General features: G+C 47.4%; 1 protein-coding gene across 1 annotated transcript in view; it reads right to left on the bottom strand.

The window, feature by feature from the left end:
* LOC145358744 (N-acetyllactosaminide beta-1,3-N-acetylglucosaminyltransferase 3-like) overlaps window positions 1-15916 on the bottom strand; it is a 61397-nt gene extending 45481 nt beyond the window's left edge. The window contains exon 1 of the mRNA XM_080213002.1: window positions 15780-15916. The gene's annotated coding sequence lies outside the window, so the exon portion shown is untranslated. The remainder of the gene's footprint in view (window positions 1-15779) is intronic.
* Window positions 15917-16220: the final 304 nt, after the last annotated feature.

The following is a 16220-nucleotide window of genomic DNA, read 5'->3' as shown; positions in this document are numbered from 1 at the left end:
TTGTGCGTGGAGTGTATTTTTAACCAGTAACTCAGCGAAAAGGGAACTCATGCATATGTCAACATACCTTAACTGTAGTTAGCAAGTTTCACTTTTAGTTAGAAGATGAAAGAGTGGGAGTGGGGCAGAACGAGTAAAATGGTTTGTAATCTCAGCCTGTTTATTGCCGAGAGTTTCTGAGAACAGCAGATCTCAATCCCTAATCACCTTCAAACTGCCATGGTTGTGGGATCAGGGTTGGGGTTTTGTCACATTTAGCCCCAGTCTCCTTGGGTTAGGGGGAAGGAAAGAAATCAACATCCTTGGGTTGCCATTGACCAGGGACCAACTGGACTAGCCGGACTAACCATGTAAATACCAGAGCAGGTCAAAGGCTAGGAATCCTGCAACGAGTAACTCACCTCTCAATTCCCCAAAGCCTGTCCACCATTTAGACACAAGTGGAGTGTGATGCAATGCACGCTCCACTTGCCCGGATGAGTACGGCTCCAATAACACTTAAGAAGCTCAGCACTCTCCAGAATAAAGCAGCCCGCTTGATTGCTACCCTTCGCAAGCATTCAATTCTTCCACCAATAACGCACAATAGCAATCGTGTGTACCATCTACAAGATGCACTGCGGGAAATCACCAAGGATCCCGAGGCAGCGCCTTCCAAACCCACAAACACTATCACCTAGAAGGACAGGCAGCGCAGATACTTGGGAACACCATCACCTGGAAGTTCCCCTCCTGGCCACTCACCATCCTGAAGTATATCAGCTGATCCTCCACTGTCACTGGGTCAAAATCCTGGAACTCTCTACAATAACGGCACTGTGGGATAAGTCTAGTGTCCCTTTTTAGAACCTCTGCCCTCAGTATATGTATATACAGACAACACAGGAATGAACAGAAATATAGGTGTGTGCCCATGGGAACTCACACACGTGCATAAATGTGTGCAGAGACCTGGATACTCAGAGTGCGCGCGTACACACACACACACACACACACACACACACACACACACACACACACACACACACACACACACACACACACACACACACACACACACACACACACACACACACACACACACACACACACACACACACACTAGTTGCCCAGATGATGGTGAGGTGCCTTCTTGAACTGCTGCAGTATATATGGTGTATGTACATCTAAGGGTGTGCCACACTGGCATTTGTTCCTCTTGATAAAATGTTTAAACTGGTGCCCTATATTGCTTGGGTGGGCGTAAACCATACAATGGTCGTACTTCAAGGAAGAGTGGGATAGTTCCCCTGACTCATTTCAGCATAGTAAGAATTCTCACAACACCAGGTTAAAGTCTAACCAGTTTATTTGATAGTAAACCCACAAGCTTTTGGAAACGCTGTTCCTTCATCGGGTGTGTGGGAAGCTCTGATCAGAGAAGAACATACAAAGGCACACACAGTTTACAGGATGATTAGAATGCTAATCTAACCTGCTATTCAAGTCTTAAAAATGCATACAATGTGAGTGGACATATCATTAAGCATAGGTTAAAGAGATGTGTAATGTCTCCAGACAAGACAGTAAGTGAGATGTTGCAAGTTCAGGCAAGTCAGAACGCTGAGCAACATTGCTCAACAATCACCAGGCAAGACTGTTCCCTTCCTGTTAGCGAACACTTCAGTGGTCACGAGCATTCGACCTCTGATCGTTAAACGTTCTCCAAGGCGACCTTCACGACACACGACAGCACAGAGTCGCTGAGCAGAGACTGATAGCCAAGTTCCGCCCACATGAGGACGGCCTCAACCGGGATCTTAGGTTCATGTCGCACTATCTGTAACCCCCATGACTTGCCTGAACTTGCAACATCTCACTTACTGTCTTGTCTGGAGACAATACACATCCCTTTAACCTATGCTTAATGGTATCGCCACTCACATTGTCTGCACCTTTAAGACTTGAATAACAGGTTAGCTGTAAAGACTCACATTCTAATCATTATTCTGTAAACTGTGTGTGCTCTTCTCTGATCAGAACTTCCCACTCATTCGACGAAGGAACAGCGTTTCCGAAAGCTTGTGGGTTTACTATCAAATGAACTGGTTAGACTTTAACCTGGTGTTGTGAGACTTCTTACTGTGTTTACCCCAGTCCAACGCCGGCATCTCCACATTATTTCAGCATCACAGATGCTTAGAAACCCTACAGTGCAGAAAGAACCATTTGACCCATCAAGTCGGTACCGACCACAATCCCACCCAGGCCCTACCCCCATATCCCTACATATTTACCCACTAATCCTGCTAACCTACGCAAATCAGGACACTAAGGGGCAATTTTAGCATGGCTAATCAACCTAACTCACACATCTTTTGGACTGTAGGAGGAAACTGGAGTACCCGGAGGAAACCCACACAGACACGGGGAGAATGTGCAAACTCCACACCAAGAGTGACCCAAGCCAGGAATCAAACCTAGGTCCCTGGAGCCGTGAAGCTGCAATGCTAACCACTGTGCTACCGTGCTGTCCCATGTTCTGGTTGTTAGCGTGTTGCTGAAAGTTTTGATATAAATAACAGCCACAAAGCTCTTTGAGGCAGCTTGTGGCGATGGAAAGCGCAATGTAAATGTCATTTTTTTTTTCCATTAACAAGTAACCACACGTTTCTCGAATCAGCCTCATATATTTACTTGCTGAAAGGCTATTTCACCTTACTCCCCACCCACACATGGTGTGGTGGCTTCAAATAAACTGCTTGAATTCCTTCTTCCTGTTCCGAACATGATGACCGAGTTTATAATTCCGCCAAATACTTTGGAGTGCTCAGCTCAAACGCAGAGGCTCAAAAGCAAAAATACTCTTAACTTTCTGGATCATTGATTCTGGTTCCTCCAAGAATTTATTTTCACTTCCTCCCCCTCAAAACAGAGGCCGGCAGATGAAGGAAAGGTTATGGGGAAGATAAGAACATAAGAACATAAGAAATAGGAGCAGGAGTAGGCCATCTAGCCCTTCGAGCCTGCCCCGCCATTCAATAAGATCATGGCTGATCTGAAGTGGATCAGTTCCACATTCCCGCCCTCTCCCCATAACCCTTAATCCCCTCTCTTATCAAAAACCCATCAACCCGCGTCTTAAAAATATTTAGCGAGGTAGCCTCCACCACTTCAACGGGCAGAGAATTCCAGAGATTCACCACCCTTTGAGTGAAGAACTGCAGGATTAGGCTATTGAGTTGGATGATTGTAATGAATGGCGCAGCAGGCTCAAAGGAGCCCCCCCTGCTCTTATCTTCTATGTTTCAATGAAGGTGAAAGATTCACACAGACAGAAAAATGTGATATTTAAATAAAGCGAGAAACCAGAAAATGAGGGTGAGAAGTAACCAACAGGAAAGCAAGTTAATATTGTATGTTCAACCAAGGGAGTCTTGCATTTACGCATCACCTTTCACAACCGCAAGACATCCCAAAGCGTTTTGCACAAAAGGCATTCAGGGTGTCAAGTCACAGAGTGGTTGAACCGTCCATTGTTGTAATGGAGGAACCTTGGCAACCAATCTTCAAGCACCTACAACCAGTAACCACCAACAGATCATCCATTTTAGTGATGTAGGTTGTTGCAGGGGAGGTGATGTCTAGTCTTATTACCGCTAGACTATTAATCAGAAACTCAGCTAGTGTTCTGGGAACCCAGGTTCGAATCCCACTACGGCAGGTGGTGGAATTTGAACTCAATAAAAAAAATCTGGAATTAAGAACATACTGATGACGATTGTTTATTGTCGGGAAAAACCCACCTTGTTCACTAATGTAATTTAGGGAAGGAAATCTGCCGACCTTACCTGGTCTGGCCTACACGTGACTCCGGAGCCACAGCAATGTGGTTGACAGCCCTCCAATGGCAACTGGGGATGGGCCATAAATGCTGACCAGCCAGCGATGCCCATGTCCCATGGATGAATTTAAGAAAAGGACATTGGAGAGACGTTTGCCGGAATTTTACCACCTCACCCACCCGAGGCTCATAAAGTCCCTTCCGAGGCCAACAGAGAATGCCCACCTCACCCATCCCCAATTCTGGGGCAAGCGAGGTGGTAAAATTCCGGCCATTCTCTCCTTCCACCCAAAAGTTAAAACCAAAAAGGCCAGAATTCTCCAACCTCGTTCGCCCCATCACCGCTAAAGGCAAGAACGGAGAATTTGGCGCTCAGCCAAATCTTCATTCACTGCAGTGGGACCGGAGAATCGCAGCCACGGGCGAGACCGGAGAATCCTGGAGAGCGTGGGGATCTTTAACATCTACATGAGAAGGTACAGAGGGGGCCTCACCTTAACATCCAATCTGAAAGGCAGAAGGTTTGTTTTGAGGCTAGAGTCTTTGAGTGAAGTTCCTCTGTAGCCTTCTCTCGACCTTTTCCCCAGTCCACACCCTCCGCTCCTGGGGGGAACTGGTAAACATGAGAGGAGGTTTTCCTGACACAGTCCGTGACTGAGATATTTTCCAGCAGCCCTGACACTGTTGCCCAGCGAGCAGAGGTGGAAAGCCAGTCGGAAAGATGAATGGTCCAATCATGGGTAACTTGCCTGGACTGATGTCATTCTGCCTCTGGAGGAAACGCCAACATCCCTCAGCAACGCAGAACCTCTGCCGACAGCACCAAGGTGGCATCTCGGTGTTCACCCGAGGGCCTTTGAGGCCTGAGGCTCCAGAGCATAAAGAGGAGGCCACGAGAGCAAGTGGCACGTTTGCAGCCCCAACTGGAGCAGCTTCCCCTCCATTCATAGAATCCCTATGCTGCAGGAGGAGACCATTCGGCCCATTGAGTCTGCACCGACAACAATCCCATCCTAGCTCCATAACCCCACATGTTTACCCTGCGAGCTCCCCTGACACTAAGAGTCAATTTAGTATGGCCGATCCGCCTAACCCGCACATCTTTGGACTGTGGGAGGAAACCGGAGCACCCGGAGGAAACACACGCAGACATGGGGAGAATGTGCAAACTCCACACAGATAGTCCTCCGAGGCCGGAATTGAACCCGGGACCCTGGCACTGTGAGGCTGACCACTGTGCCACCGCGCCACCAAATTCTCTTGGCCTTCTCCCTTTATGTATGCTAGAAACTTATTTGACACCTCAGCATGGAGGCAGTGACACACACTCCTTGCTACCTCAGCAGCTGTCTTGTGCTGGTGTTGGGTAAACCCCATTAACCACCATTCATTGGTCATCGCCCCCTCCCACCAACTCACGGTCGCCTCCTCCTGGCAATGGTGCGGGAGAAATCCATCCTCCCTCCCACGTGTGCTGGCCTCACTCTGGGACCTCCACCTGCAGGCAACGGATCTCACCCTGGTTACCACTCCACCATTACACCCTCTTCAAGCCCACCCCTTCGTGCCCTGTCACTCCCACTTTCAGGAACCAACCCGTTCCACCATGCCCCCTCACCGAGTCTTCATCCCAAATGTTCCACTCATTGTGTTCCTTTTCAATGTTTCACAATGTTTGAATAAAAGATTTGGGTGGGAGCTGGTCAGTATTGTGTTTGCCTCATGATGCAGCACTAAGAACAAAGGTCTTTTGGGAAAAAGAGATACAATCTGTGTTTGAAAGACAGGAGTTCCATTGCAATTACACAAAGCTGGTCAACAAAAAGGATGCAAAGACAAACAGTGAAAGGAGAACAGCTGACAATGCTCTGGGACTCGTAACTTCCTCTCTGAAATGGCCTGGCAAGCCACACAGCTCAGGGGCAGTTAGGGATTGGCAATTAACACTGGCCTGGCTAGCTACGTCCCATAAAAGATTAAGGAAAATCAAATCATTATCCAGGCAGGTTATTTAGAAGCTAAACTCCACAAGTGAACAGTTTAGAGAGACACAAGATGCTGAGTATCTGCTCAGATTGTGTGTGTGTGTGTGTGTGTGTGTGTGAGAGAGAGAGATGCTGTCTGCGTACTCTGCTGTAGTTACTGTCTGTACTTTAATACGTTTCCTCCAAGTGACACAATGTGAACAAAACACTGGGTAAGTTAACACATATCAGCACAATGTAACCAATTAATCAATGTCCACCAAACCATCAAAGGGTCTATTTCTACTTGTCCACCTCCAAGCAGTCAAATTTCTTTAGGGGATTTCTGTTGATTCACTGTGGGGTAGGGGCATTGATGGCAAGGCCAGATTTATTGCCCATCCCTAATTATTCCTGATAAGGTGCAGGTGAGATGTCTTCCTGAACCATGTAAAAAAGTCTGACAACACCAGGTTTAAGTCCAACCGATTTATTTGATAGTAAACTCACAAGCTTTCGAGGTCATCCCCTCAGTCAAGTGAATGGAGAGTTCTGGCCCCAGACAGAGCATATAAAGCACAGACAGTTTACAGATTACTGATTAGAATGCAAATCTTTACACCTAACCTGTTGTTCAAGTCTTAAAGTGGCCAACAATGTGAGTGGAAGGAGCACTGATCACAGGTTAAAGAGATGTGTATTGTCTCCAGACAGTACAGTAAGTGAGGTTTTGCAAAACCTCGCTTACTGTACTGTCTGGAGACAATACACATCTCTTTAACCTGTGATCAGTGCTCCTTCCACTCACATTGTTGGCCACTTTAAGACTTGAACAGTAGGTTAGGTGTAAAGATTCGAAGGGGAGGCGGTTTAGAACGGAGTTGAGGAGGAACTTCTTCACTCAAAGGGTGGTGAATCTCTGGAATTCTCTGCCCGTTGAAGTGGTGGAGGCTGCCTCGCTAAATATTTTTAAGAAGCGGGTTGATGGGTTTTTGATAAGAGAGGGGATTAAGGGTTATGGGGAGAGGGCGGGAATGTGGAACTGAGCAGCGACAGATCAGCCATGATCTTATTGAATGGCAGGGCAGGCTCGAAGGGCCAGATGGCCTACTCCTGCTCCTATTTCCTATGTTCTTATGTTCTTATGTTCTAATCAGTAATCTGTAAAGTGTCTGTGCTTTATATGCTCTGTCTGGGGCCAGAACTCTCCATTCACCTGACGAAGGGGGTAACCTCGAAAGCTTGTGAGTTTACTATCAAATAAATCGGTTGGACTTAAACCTGGTGTTGTCAGACTTTTTACTGTGTTTACCCCAGTCCAACGCCGGCACATCCACATCATTCTTGAACCATCACAGGTGTGTGTGTGGTGTGACTCTATTAAGTCAGTCATATAGTTGGGATGTCAAATACCAGGCTTCCGGAGTGGGGCCTCCGTATCTCAGGCCAGAGGAGGGCAGGAGAAATGCTTCAAGGAAATGCTGAGAGGCGACAGGAAGAAATGCAACATTGACATCAACTCCTGGGAGACAATCGCCTTGGACCCAACCAGATGGGGACGGAGTCCGTGAGGACAATCCCGGTATTTTAGAAACATAGAAACTAGAAGCAGGAGGAGGCCATTTGACCCTTCATGCTTGCTCTGTCATTCATTTTGATCATGGCTGATCATCAAATTCAATATCCTGATCCCCCTTCCTCCCATTTCCCCTGATCCCTTTAGCTCCAAGAACTATATCTAATTTTTCCTTGAAATCACACAACGTTTTGGCCTCAACTACTTTCTGCACCATCCTCTGGGTGAAGAAATTTCTTCTCACCTCAGTTTTACCCCTGATCCTCAAAGTATGGATCTCAACTCCCCCATCATTGGAACATTCTTTCTGAATCTACCCTGTCTAACCCTGTTAGAATGTTATAAGTTTCTATAAGATCCCTCTCACTCTTCTGAACTCCAATGAATATAATCCTAAACTGATTTAGTCTCTCCTCGTATGGCAGCCCTGCCATCCCAGGAATCAGCCTGGTAAACCTTCACTGTGTTCCCTCTATAGCAAGGACATTCTTCGTCAGCACACAATACTCCAGGTGTGGCCTCACCAACACCCTACGCAATTGCAGCGAAACATCTCTATCCCTATACTTAAATCCTCCCACTATGAAGGCCAACATACCATTTGTCTTCTTTACTGCCTGCTGTACCTGCACGCTTACTTTCGCCAACTGATGCACGAGGGCTCCAAGGTCTCGTTGAGTATCCACCTCTTCCAATTTACCCCCATTCAAGTAATAATCTGTCTTCCGATTATTGCTACCAAAGTGGACAACCTTACATTTGTCCATATTATACTGCATCTACCATGCAGTTGCCTACACACTCAGCCTGTCCAAATCACTGGAGCTGGAACCCAGTCTCCCTGCCCCCACCATCCTGGCTGATATCAAGCTTCCTTCAATGTTTCTGAGTGGGGGAATGAACCTTGCAGTTCCTCACAACTCAGCTACCCACAGCTTTAACCAGCGAGGGTCGTGTGTGACCAGAGCTGAGGGACAAGAGGGATAAATTGACCTTGTTTCAGAAGTGGAGGAGTGACCACTCCAGCAGGGGCAGTGAGTGAGTCTGCTGGGGCAGCGACTAATTTGTCCTGCCCAAGGAGGCTGAATTCCAATAATAACATAGACTAAATCCCCACACACTGTCCAAATCAATGAAGCTTCTCTGCATCCTCCTCACAGCTTTGAGAACCAATGACGACTAAACAAAGAGGGAAAGCAAAGTCTGCAAAAAGAACAGCCTCGATGTGGGAGCAGACATCCCACAGGGCAACAAATACCTGAATAAAATCTGCAGATCCTGAACCAACTAGTCAACCACCTTCAGAATCATGGAAGACAATCACCCTCGCTAGTGAGGGAGTGCTGTGAGGGAAGGAGTTCCTGGATTGGGACTCAGTGACGTGGATTAAAATGCTTCAACAAGAACATAAGAACATAAGAAATAGGAGCAGGAGTAGGCCATCTGGCCCTTCGAGCCTGCCCCGCCATTCAATAAGATCATGGCTGATCTGTCGCTGCTCAGTTCCACTTTCCCGCCCTCTCCCCATAACCCTTAATCCCCTCTCCTATCAAAAACCCATCAACCCGCGTCTTAAAAATATTTAGCGAGGCAGCCTCCACCACTTCAACGGGCAGAGAATTCTAGAGATTCACCACCCTTTGAGTGAAGAAGTTCCTCCTCAACTCCGTTCTAAACCGCCCCCCTTTTATCTTGAGGCTGTGCCCCCTAGTCCTACTGTCTTTTTTGAGCGGGAAGAGTCTTTCCACCTCTATCCTATCCATCCCATTCATCATCTTATACGTCTCAATGAGATCTCCCCTCATTCTTCTAAGCTCTAACGAGTACAAGCCCAGTTTATTCAGCCTCTCCTCATAGCTCAACCCCCTCAACTCCAGTATCAGCCTAGTAAACTTCCTCTGCACTCCCTCCAAGGCCAAAATATCTTTGCGCAGGTGCGGCGCCCAAAACTGCACACAGTACTCCAGCTGCGGCCTCACCAATGCCCTATACAGCTACAGCAAGGCCTCCCTACTTTTATATTCAATCCCCCTCGCTATGAAGGCCAGCATCCCATTCGCCTTCCTGACCACCTGCTGCACCTGCAAGCTGGGTTTTTGCGACTCATGCACAAGGACCCCGAGGTCCCTCTGCACCGTCGCCTGCTGCAGTTTTTCGCCCCGTAAGTAATAGTCCTTCCTACCATTCTTCCTACCAAAGATATGCGGAATAGGTTGATTGATCGTGCTAAATTGACCAAAGTGTCAGGGGGATTTGCAAGGTAAATATGGGGGGTTATGGGGAGGGGGAACTGGGTGGGATTGTGGTCGGTGTAGACTCAATGGGCCAAATGGCCTCCTTCTGCACTGCAGGGATTCTATGAAAGGCTAACAAGTATCTCGACTCCATTTATTGGCCTTAGATTCATTACTGTTAATCCCTGGGTGTCTAATAAATATCCATCAGTCCCAGTTTTGAAAATTTCAACTAATTCCCAAACTCAACAGTATTTTGCCAGGGGATTGGAAGGCGTGGTGGGGGGGATGGTAGATTTTAAAGATCTTTTGTATGAAGGAGAGCAGCCTGACATTAACTGCCTGGGACATTGCTGTACTTCTCCTCGCCCACCTTCACCTCACAGTGCTCTTTGACAAAACCTTCAGGGAATATGCAGGAAACAACAAGCAGTCGACTGTCGCTAACAATGGTTTCCATTCCGTTAATGTCGAGCTGGGTCCTGGACAGGAAGGAGTTTAACTGTTCCTGGACCTCGGATTGTTTCTGAGTCTCGTCCAACACCATTCTATTCAGTGGCAGGAAGTCGGAGGAAATGAAAGCCCTGGCTGGGACGTTGAGATAACTGCCTTCAGTCCGGGTGCTATCTCACAGGTTTGCGGGACTCAACCAGAGTCAAAAACACAAAAGCTTAAGTTTAAAGTTTATTTATTAGCGTCATGGGTCAGCTTACATTAACACTGCAAATGAAGTTACTGTGAAAATCCCCAAGTCGTCATCTTCTGACGCCTGTTCGGGTACTCTGAGGGAGAATTTAGCACGGCCAATTCACCAGCACATCTTCCGGACTGTGGGACGAAACCGGAACTCTTGGAGGATACCCACGCAGACACGGGGAGAATGTGCAGACTCTGCACAGGCAGTAACCCAAGGCAGGAATCAAACCCAGGTCCCTGGCAGTGTGAGGCAACAGCTAACCACTGTGTCACCGTGCCACCCTAGGAGCAAGAGTAGACCATTCGGCCCATCGAGCCTCTTCCACCATTTAATACGAGCATTGTTAATGTTGGGCTTCAAATCTACTTCTCCAGCTGCTCCCCATCTCCCTTCATTCTCCAAGAGACCAAAAGTCTGTCTGAGCCAGCCTTTAATATGTTCAATGATGGAGCGTCCACAACCCTCTGGGATGGAGAATTCCAAACATTCACAACCCTTTAGAGCGGAGACATTTCTCCTCATCTCAGTCCTAAATGATCATCCTCCTATCCTGTGCCCCCATCTCATAGATTCCCCGCCCCGTTGAAACAATCTCTCAGTGATTATCCTGTCGAGACCCATCTTACATGTTTCAATGAGATCGCCTCTCATTCTTCTAAACTCCAGAGAGTATAAACGCAATTAATTCTGCCTTTCATCATTGGACAGCAAGCCCATGGCAGGGACCATGTCATGACCATTGGCCCTCCTGCTTTAATGGGTTGAAACAAAGAAGATAGGAGCAGAAGGAGGCCATTTGGCCCTTCGAACCTGCTCCGCCATTCATCACGATCATGGCTGATCATCCAACTCAATAGTCTAATCCTGCTTTCTCCCCATAACCTTTGATCCCATTTGCCCCAAGTGCTATATCCACTCGCCTCGTGAATAATTTCAATGTTTTGGCCTCAACTACTTCCTGTGGTAGTGAATTCCACAGGCTCTTTGGGTGAAGAAATGTCTCCTCATCTGCGTCCTAAATGTTTACCCCAAATTCTCAGACCGTGACGCCTGGTTCTGGACTCTCCCACCATCGGAAACATCCTTCCCACATCTACTCTACGTAGTCCTGTTAGAATTTTATAAGTCTCTATGAGAGACCCCCTCATTCCAGTGAAAACAATCCGAACCCAGTCAACCTCTCCTCATACATCAGCCCCACCCATTCCCAGAATCAGCCAGATAAACTTTTGCTGCACTGCCTCGAGAGCAGGAATATCCTTCCTCAGATAAGGATATCAATAGCGCGCACAACGCTCCAGGCATGGCCTCACCAAGGCCCTGAATAATTACAACAACAACACAACCCTGCTCCTTTACTCGAAACCTCTCGCAGTGAAGGCCGACATTTGCCTTCTTTACTGCCTGCTGTACCTGCACGCTTACCTTCAGTGACTGGTGCACCCAGATCCCGCTGCACACTCCCAATTTGCAGCCAACCAGGTAGTAATCTGCTCGCTTGATTTTGCTTCCAAAGTGCTTCAAACCTCACGTTTTTCCAGATGGTACTGCGTCTGCCATTGACTTGCCCATTGGGAATGGAAGCGGACGGTGCCGGGGAGAAACCAGCCGGCATGCCGGTTTCCCAACCATGCTCTTAGCGCCAGTGGTTTCGGGCCCCAACCAGACTGCCCATTCCCCACGCAGCCAATTAGGCTCAGGGAGAGGCTTGTTCAGCCCAATCAAACAGGCCCAAATGGGATCTTGCAGTCAGCTTCCTGCAGGTGGTAGTGGGCCCCGTTATGAAACCTGCATGTGGGCAGACAGTCAGGGTTTCGGTGTTGGCTAGAGGCCCTCGCTTCCTGCCCGGGTGCCAAGGTAGTCACTGGCCACCCGATAGCAGGGCTCCCTCTGTCACAAATGCCTCTACTTTCTCAGCAGACTAAGGAAATTTGGCATGTCAGCTACGGCTCTCACCAGCTTTTGCAGGTGCATGATAGAAAGCATTTTTTCTGGTTGTATCACAGCTTGGTATGTCTCCTGCTCTGTCTAAGTCCACAAGGGACTACAAAAGACTGTGAATGTAGCCCAATCCATCACGCAAACCAGCCTCCCATCCATTGACTCTGTCTACGCTCGCTGCTGCCTTGGCAAAGCAGCCAGCATAATAAAGACGCCACGCACCCTGGACATTCTGTCTTCCACTTTCTTCCTTTGGGAAAAAGATACAGAAGCCTGGGGTCACATAACAACCATCTCAAGAACAGCTTCTTCCCTGCTGCTGTCAAACTTTTGAATGGACTTACCTTGCATTAAGATGATCTTTCTCTACGCCCTAGCTACGACAGTAACACTACATTCTACACTCTCTCATTTCCTTCTCTATGAATGGTATGCTTTGTCTGGACAGTGCACAAGAAACAATACTTTTCACTGTTAATACACGTGGCAACAAAAAATCCAATCAAATGTTGAGTGGGAGCAATTTATCCTTAAATATTTCAAAGTATTGGCCTGTGTTTTGAAGCTGCCTCTCTCTGACCCATCCTGCCCTGCTGCCTGATGGACCCTTCAATCTGGAAGGTCTCTGATTGGTCCTCCAGCTGGGCCTGGACATGGAAGCTGTCGCCACACCAATTCAGGCAGTTCCTCCAACAAATTCTCAGTTAAATTCGAAACCTGGAATTATTCTCGTCTTCTGATTGCGACCTCCTAGTTAGGAAAATCCAACCGAGTGCCTGTTCGTAGAATTATTGAATCCTTACAGTGCGGAAGGGGGCCATCGAGCCTGCGCCAACAATAATCTCACCCAGGCCCCGTAACCCCACATGTTTACCCTGATAATCCACCTGACACTAAGAGTCAATTTAACATGCCCAATTCACATTACTCAGACATCTTTTCACTGTGGGAGGAAACCAGAGCTCCCGGAGGAAACCCACGCAGGCACGGGGAGAATGTGCAAACTCCACACATACAGTGACCCAAGCCGGGAATCGAACCCTGGTCCTTGGCACTGTGAGGCAACAGTATTAACCACTGTGCCACCGAGCCACCAGTTTCATAACCTAGAATGTCAGTGGTTAAAGTTCTTGCTTCTTAGTAAGACACAGTAAGAAGTCTCACAACACCAGGTTAAAGTCCAACAGGTTTATTTGGAATCACAAGCTTTTGAAGCACCCCCCCTTCATCAGATCCTCCACTCACCTGATGAAGGAGCAGCGCTCCGAAAGCTCGTGATTCCCAAAATAAATCTGGTGGACTTTAACCTGGTGTTGTGGGTTTTCTTTCTGTGCCCACCCCAGTCCAACACCGGCATCTCCATATCTGAGTTAAACAGGCATGGGTTCAAGACACTCTCTGGAGACGAGAGCACATAATTAAGATGGACATTCCCAGTGCAGTCCTGAGAGAGTGCTGCACTGTAGAAGGTGTATTGCCTTTTGGATGCAATGTTAAACCTCTCAAGTCAGCATCAAAAATCCCATGACGTTAATCAGCAAGGTACAAGGATCAATATCCTGACCGACATTTAACTTTCAATCAGCATTATTAGAATATGTAATCAGGTTGTTATCACGTTGCTATTTGTGGCACCTTAAATTGGCTGTAATGTTTCCTACTTTAGAACAGTGACTACACTTTAAAAGGTATTTTGTTGATTGTAAAGTACTTTGAGAGGTCCAGGGTTAATAAATCACTTTGTTTAAGTAAAACTTATCTGAAACACTCTGCTGCCTGCTCCTACGCTGGCTCCAAGTCCCTTTTATTCATCAGATCCAAATTCTCCAGCCTACGTGGGCCTCTGGTTCAGCAACGCTCAGTTTTAAAAATCTCATTCTTTTTGTTCCATTGTCAATTCCTCCTGATTTATCTCAGCAATCTCCTTGAGCCCTGCAACCTTCCAAGATCTCTGCATTCCTCCTCTTCCGCATCCCCAAATTTAATCACTTGCCCATTGGAGGCTGCGTTTAGCTGGGAAGCCCAAAGCTCTTGATGCCTCATACGCCTCTCTGCTCCTCTATCTCTCTTTCCTCCTTTAAGACATTCTCAGAAACCTACCTCTCTGACCAAGTTTTCACCCACCCGTTCTCATACACCCACGTGGATCAGTGTCCTGTGAAGTACCTTGGGCATTTCATAGAATCCCTGCAGTGCAGGGGAGGCCATTTGTCCCATCGAGCCTGCACTGACAACAATCGCATCCAGGCCCTATCCCCATAACCCCACATATTTACCCTGCCATTCCCTTTGCACTAAAGGGCAATTTTTCATGGCATATCAGCCTACCCTGCACATCTTTGTAGTGTGGGAGGAAACCAATTTTGCCATGTAACAGCTCTATATAAATACAGATTCTCCTCACTGCTGAGTGTTTTTGTTTCTTTTCCTTCTGTTTGATTGTTATTGATACCTCAATTAAGAGATTGCCAGGAAACTGTTCATGGTGCAGGATGTCAAATCTCAATGTGATCCTCTTGTCACCTCCATACACACTCAGCACATACTTACACGCTCACATACACTCACAGATTCACATATACAGAGCCACACACTTACACACACACAGTCACACACTTACTCACACAGAGACACGCACACACTCTCACACAGACATTCTCACATTCATACACGCTGTCACACAGAGACACCGACACCACACTCTCACAGGGACACGCACACAGAGACATTCTCACACACATAAGAACATAAGAACATAAGAAATAGGAGCAGGAGTAGGCCATCTAGCCCTTCGAGCCTGCCCCGCCATTCAATAAGATCATGGCTGATCTGTCGTGGCTCAGTTCCACTTTCCCGCCCTCTCCCCATAACCCTTAATCCCCTCTCTTATCAAGAACCCATCAACCCGCTTCTTAAAAATATTTAGCGAGGCAGCCTCCACCACTCTCTCATACACTCACACAGAGACACTCACACGCTCTCACACACACACTCACAGATACTCATGCATGCGCACGCACATATACTCACACGTACATTCTCGCACTTACATATTTGATCACACACACACATACACAAACTCAGCCACAGACACTCGTACATTCATGTGAACTCACACTCACACACGTATACACACTCTTTCACAAAGAGACACTCACTCACACACACATTAGTTCACTCATTCACTCAAACGCTCTCACATAGAGGCACACACACTCGCTCACACTCACATGCGCACACACACGTTTGCACGCACACACACCCACTCACTCACACTCGCACAGCACACATACACTCACTCACACTCATACTTACACGCACTCGCACACACTCCCACACTCACTCACTCACCCATCCCATGTGTTGAGCACCTTGTGTAAAGCAATGTTCTGGGTCGCAGTGTTTGGGGTCCCGTTGTGTGTGCGAAACTCTGCAAAGCTGCTCAGCACGCTCCCCGCTGAACAACTGAAGGCTCTTTCTGCCTTCTTACCCTCGAGAGTTACTGTCCTCGCCGCGTCGCTGGAGTGAATAATAAAACTCCTACCTTTGAGTCACAGGCATTGCACAGTAAACGGAGCCTCTGCAGCTGATATTTCCAACACTCACAGCCAATTCTGGACACAATAGAATTGCTACTCTAATCAGCAGCAGGAAATCCAACCCTCACAGCTACGTAATACTTCACAAGATGCAGGGAACTAGCTAAAGTCACAACGCGTCTATACAGGGTTGTAACAAACAAGACCAAATTTCCCCAACCTTCAATGAAAACACGTAGAAGCTGATCTCTTATAGGCTGGGACTATGCCAATCAGTATCATCTTGCTGCCTGAATGGTTAAAAGTCTGGTCTACAGATTCGGATTTTACCAATGAAAACTCCTGTTATTTTCTAACTTAATCATAGAATCCCTACAGCACAGAAGGAGCCCATTGAGTCCGCACTGACCACAATCCCACCCAGGCCCTATCCCCATAGCTCCGTG

The sequence above is a fragment of the Carcharhinus amblyrhynchos genome, chromosome 26, assembly GCF_965287045.1.
Source record: "Carcharhinus amblyrhynchos chromosome 26, sCarAmb.v2.hapA, whole genome shotgun sequence".
Taxonomy (NCBI): domain Eukaryota; kingdom Metazoa; phylum Chordata; class Chondrichthyes; order Carcharhiniformes; family Carcharhinidae; genus Carcharhinus; species Carcharhinus amblyrhynchos.
Note: the sequence above shows the minus strand (reverse complement) of the source record. Positions and strands in the feature narration are given on the sequence as shown.